Source organism: Myotis daubentonii, chromosome 3, assembly GCF_963259705.1.
Source record: "Myotis daubentonii chromosome 3, mMyoDau2.1, whole genome shotgun sequence".
Lineage (NCBI taxonomy): Eukaryota > Metazoa > Chordata > Mammalia > Chiroptera > Vespertilionidae > Myotis > Myotis daubentonii.
Window position 1 is genome coordinate 202,647,375 of NC_081842.1, and position 6,395 is coordinate 202,653,769.

Sequence of the window (6,395 nt, forward strand, 5' to 3'; positions counted from 1 at the left end):
CAGGGGTCGCCTAAGACCATCGAAAACACATATATAATTACATGTTGTTTTTGTGATTGATCACTATGCTTTATGTTCAGTTTGTAACAATGAAAATACATCCTGCATATCAGATATTTACATTTCGATTCATAACAGTAGCCACATTACAGTTATGAAGTAGCAACAAAAATAATTTTATGGTTGGAGGTCACCACAACATGAAGAACTTAAAGGGTCCCGGCATTAGGAAGGTTGAGAACCAAGAGCCCGGGCCTGGAATGCCTGGCGGGGCGATGACGTCACGTCGTTGGAGCTGGGATTGGAGGAGCTGAGGGTGCGGTGTTGTTTCTCAGCAGAGCACGGTGACAGAAGGCAAGAATTTTTGATTAGCATAAAATTGTGCCAGATGATCTCAGCTCTAACATCCTTTTCTGTTCTATTCTGAGAATTCAGGCCCAAATATGGGAGTATTAGACAACGTTGAAAATCGGATCCTTAACCAAACTCCTGAAATTCCTCATTCTACTTCCATCCTCTATGGCTTTGTTAGTATTTGGAGTACTTTTATGGTTTACAAACCACTTTCATTTCTCCTTCCACCCCTCTTCTAATCAAAACTATAAAATAATATAAGATTTATCGAGCACATACTATGTGTGAATCATCACTGCAATTCAGTTGTTCATAAGCTCTTTCACAGCAAGGGACCATGTTCTAACTATATTTTTACCTTCAGAACAGATAATGTACAATTCATTTTTTTTTACAATTAATTTTTTAAATGTTGAAGTAAAGTAACTGAACAAAGTAAGCGTCATTACTTTCCCTTTTACAATTGACAAAATTAAGACCACAGAGGTTAATTTGACTGTAAAACCCAAACACTAAGCTAACTCCATTGTCATCTCACTACTTTCCTAAAACGCATTCTCATATTCCCAAATTCATTCTTCATCTAAATCTCATCCAAATAGCCTCTTCATCTGTATCCCAAACCAGGATTTTTTGGAGAACTAGACCCTCAAAATTTTTAAATCATTTCTTTAAGTAATTTGTAGTGTATGACCTCTTCCCATAGAAGATGGCATTCTATGGACTGAAGGGTCTCAGGTTTGATTCTGGTCAAGGGCACATGCCTGGGTTGTGGGCTCGATCCCCAGTGCGGGGGGCGGGGGGGCGCGTGTGAGAGGCAGCCAGCCGATCAATGATTCTCTCTCATCATTAATGTTTCTCTCTCTCCCTCTCTGAATCACCATTATACAGGGTGGGACAAAAGTAGTTTTACAGTTGTTTGTATGGAAAATAATACAATAATAAATAATAATAAACTTAAAAAAAAGAAGATGGCATTTTGTGAGCTATGGTAAATGGAAAGACATGGGTAGGATTTGGGCTAGGGAGCTCCAGATAGGGAGAAGTGAAGGGGAACTGGTAGTGTTTGTTTCCTGTGTTCACCCCACCCCACCCCAGCCTGCTTTCCAATCTCTGGGGAATGGTAAAGAGAGGAAGCTGCTTGCTAGAGGGTACCCCAAAGGGGTGAATGCATTCAGCCTTAGGGCTTTTGCAAGCTAGTCTATCTCTATTTTTTAAAATATATTTTTATTGATTTCAGAGAGGAGGGGAGAGAGTGAGAGAGATAAAAACATCAATGAGCTCGAGCTCGCAACCCAGGCATGTGTTCTTGACTGGAATCAAACCCGGAACCCTTCAGTCCACAGGCCAATGCTCTATCCACTAAGCCAAACCGGCTAGAGTTATCTGTATTTTTGTTGGAACATTTATAAGAGCATTTCTTTCTCTATAAAGAGACAAATAACATTTGGGGGCTCTCACTCTGGTTAAAGCCCTACCATTTTCTAGAATCCATGGTTTTATGTCATCTTATAGTAAACTGTACTTTTTTAAAGCTATAAAAGAGCCTTTAGAATGTTTTCATTTACATTTTACTCTGTAAAGTGAAGTAATAAAGGTATTTTTCTCATAGCAATGGAAGACACTGTGGTTGCTGTTATTGTTTTCTTTCTCCCTCTAAAGTAAAAGTAGGCCCTAGCTGGTTTGGCTCAGTGGAGAGAGCATCGGCCTGCAGACTGAAGGGTCTTGGGTTCCATTCCAAGTCAAGAGCACATGCCTCAGTTGCAGGCTCATTCCCCGGCCTGGGCCCGGGTTGCAGTGCTTGGAGTGCATGTGGGAGGCAATCAGTCATTGTGTCTGTCTCTTTCACAGGCACATCAATGTTTCTCACTGTGTGTCTCTCTCCCTCCCTTCCACTCTCTCTCAAATCAGTGGGAAAATATCCCCAGGTGAGGCTTAACAAAAAATAAAATAAAAAGTGGTTATTGCCCTGGCTGAATAGCTCAGTTGGTTAGAGGATCGTCCCCATACACCGAGGTTGTAAGTTTGACCCTGAGTCAGGGCACATACAAGAAGCAACCAATGAATTCATAAGTAACTGGAACAACAAATCAATGTTTCTCTCTCTGCCTCCCTTTCTCTCTTTCTCTTTAAAATCAAATTTTGAAAAAGAAAAGAAAGGATAGCACAGGACACAGATGGATAGCCACTTTTTATTTGACTTGATTTTTAGAGAGAATGGAAGAGGAAATTGCTTCTTGTGTGTGCCCTAACCATCTGCAACCTTTTCTTCTCAGTGTGATGCTCTAACCCACTGAGCTCCCTGGCCAAAGCCTTGTGTATTCTTTCATAGCAATACATTTTTACCTTGCAAATACTAGATGTCAAATGAACATATACCGAATTTATACATGAATAATAAAAAATAATCACAGTTTCTTAAATGCTTTCTCAGGCGATGTGAACAAATTTTACAAACATTTATCAGTAATCCCCAAGATAAAGCCCATGAGATAAAGACCACGTGTGGTCTGACAAAGTTAGGTTTATTAACTTAATGCTGTAAGGGAGACTGCACAGCAGAGGAATCTCGGAGCGTCACATCAAGCACAGTAAGAGATAGTTATTCTAGGATTTGGGGGGGGAATGGAGTGTAGGTAAAATTTAAAAGAATTGTTTCAGGATAGCCTCAAAGCATACCAGGCTATTTGTAAAGATATTCTCATCAGGCCTGAGCTGATAAGAGGACTCAGATCTGTTTCCTTGGAAACTACAAGGTGAAGATAAATATGGAATGTTGTATCTGGAAACCTCTTATCTGAAGCGTTGCATCCGGGTTGGAAATTGAGGCTGCTTCTCTGTGTCAAAATAACTCAGATCCTCCAAGCAAGAATGTTCCATTCTGCCTGATATTTCAATTTGCAAGTTTTCTTGAACTCTTTGATTTTAAAGAATAAGTTTCTCAGCATTATGTCCTTTTGTTAATTGATAAAAACAGTTTTCATGATTGGCACCCATCAAGATGAGATTAGCTCCTTGGTTACAGATAAGGAAACTGGTTCTCTCTAGAGGTTCTAGGACGTACTTGCCCAATGTCATACAGCTATTATGTTGCAGAGCTGATTCATACATAGTCTATGGCTCCGCAATTCTACACCTAACTATAAAGTCAACGCATATGTGTTTCAAAAACCAAGTATAGGAATGTTCAAAATAGCAATTTTTAGGATTAAGCAGTACTTTTCTGTATTAACTGTTGTTATAATTGACATACAATAGAATGCACAGATATTAAGTGTTCAGAGAATTTTGACACTTGTCTATACCCATGTTACCGCCACCCAAACCAAGATATAGAAAATTGTCATCATCACCCCAGAAAGTTTTTTTTTTGCAATAACCCGAATAATTTTATTTTAAACATTTACCAAATTTAAGTTGTGCTAACTTCTGATACACAGAAGTATGTATCAACATACTATAAGTGTGTGCATATATAAATATATAGATACATAATTCATATACATGGTAATATTTGGACCTTTACCAATTCAATTTCAATTGTGTCAAATATTTCATCTTTTACAATAATCCTAAAATGTTCAAGAGAACCTTTAATCTATCTGAAGTAAGGAATATAATACTGGCTAGGACTGGTGTATGGGGGTGGGAGGGTCCTAGTTGCTCCTAACCCGTACAGGGTGCCTTGGCGCAAATCAGAAGGAGCCGCATTGCCTGGGCAGACACCATGCACCAGTCCAGTCTGCTTGGTGAGTGGAGCTCAGCAGGATGTCAGCTCCCATTGGCTGCCTCAGCCAGGTGCCCTTGTTCATGGCACCACCTGCATATAGGTGGCTGGCAGTCCTGGTCGGGGCTGCTCAGTGCTGGTGCGAGCAGAACATGGAGATCTGGCCATCCTCGTGCAGCTTGCTTTTAAAAAAGACTGATTTAATTTGTCTGGATGAGTCTGGCCGGGTAGGGGTCCCTTCTTCTTCTCACCACTTCTGATGATTTAGCTGAAGAAGGCCATTCTTCATGTTCAAGTGTGCAGAAGGCTGTGCAGCCTCCACGTGGGCTTTCAAGGTTTAATCTTAGGAAATAACCAATGTTGATTCTTGATTCCTAGACAATTATGCTGTCAAGCTGACTATAGGTGAACTTTGCAATTTCCCTTTTCTCTCGGAGCCTCGGCTCGGCCGCCTTAGCCCGGGGTCGCGCAGCGGGGCCGGGGTCAGGAGAAAGGAGCCGGCGGGGACTCTCGGGGCCGCGACCGAGCCCCGGAGCGGAGGATCGGGCCGGGGCCGGGGACGCCCCCACCGGGAGCTCCGGCGGAGGCGGGGGCGCCGGGTTCCGCGCCCCGGAGAAGGCTGGCTCCGGGAGCTCCGCCGGGCACCCACCTCCGCCCGCCGCCGCGGCCCGCCACCCCTCCCCAGAAAGTTTTTTTGAGCTATGCTCCTTTCTAATCAATTCCACTTACCCCCAGAAATCACTTTTTTATTTTTATCTTACACATTAGTTTTGCCTGTTCTTGGACTTCATAGTGATGCAATCATATTTCGTGTACTCTTCAGAGTTTGGCTTGTTTCAATTTACATGTTTTTGAGATTTATCTATAATGTTGCATATATCAGTAGCTGTATGACATTTAATCCTCCAGGATATGTGCATGTATGTATTTATTTTAGAGAGAGAAGAAGGTAGAAGAAAAAAGAGAGAGAGAGATTGGTTGATTGCCTCCTGCACGTGCCCCAACTGGGGATCAAATGGCAACTTGGGTATGTGCCCTGACCGGGAATGGAACCCACAACCCTTTGGTACATGAGACGATACTCCAGCCAATTGAACCACACTGGTCAGGGGTTTGATCTTTTTTATTGCTAAATAAGTGTGTAAGGCTGAATAAATGTATAAATTAAGATGATTTACACAATAAAGGTGGTCATAAACATAGCCTACAGTCTTAGTCTGTTTGGGCTGCTATAACAAAAATCACAGACTGAGTAGCTTATAAACAACAGAAATTTCTTCCAGTTCTGGAGGCTGGGAAGTCCAGGATCAAGATGCTAGCATGGTTGCTTTATAATAAGGGCCCTCTTTCCAGTTCACAGCCAGCTCCTCCTGGCTGTGGCCTCACGTAAAGGAATCTCTCTGGAGCCTCCTTCATAAAGGCACTAATTCCGTTCATGAAGGCAGAGCCTACGCACCCCCACCTCCTCATACTATCATGTTTGGGTTAGGATTTTGACATGAATTTTGGGGAGAACACAAACATTCAGACCATAGCACCTACAAAATAAGACTATCTTAAACTTATTTAGAGAAAATAAGTTGTCATGGAGTCTATAAAATAGAATGACTAGGATGTAAGTGATAATACCTGAAAGGTACCTGTTATTAAACTAACACCAAGGTTTCAAACTAACACATTCTCCTCCTTAAGATGGTATCCCAAAAACCTTTCACTCATACTGTAAGCTCCTCCTATATTATATTTTGAATAATAAGGATAAAATATAAAATCAAGGAACAATGGAGCTGTGCAATATCCCACTTAAATGGAAGCCACATGAGGTCAGTCACTTTGTGGATGTTCTGCACTGCTGTACACTCATTGCCGAGCACAGTGCTTATAACAAAGCAAGCACTTAAACTGGATAAATAAAGTCACAAAAGAAAGAGAACGAGCTATTCTCTGATGGACGTGAAACTCTCTATTAGCATAGTTAGGCTTTTAAATTTGTTTTAAAATATATTTTTTAGAGAGAGAGGGAAAGGGAGAATAAGAGAGAAACATCGATGAGAGGCTGCCCCCTGCAACCCAAACATGTGCCCTGACCAGAAATTGAACCAGCAACCCCTCAGTGTGTGGGATGATGCTCAACCAACTGAGCCACACTGGACAGGGCAGACTTCCAATATTTTAGGTTGACAAGCAAGACAAACTGTTTTCTTTTTTTTTTACATATGGGTGTGTGTGTGTGTGTTAATCCTCACCTGAGGACATTTTTCCATTGATTTTTAGGGAAAGACAGAAACATCGATGTGAAAGCAGCACATCGATT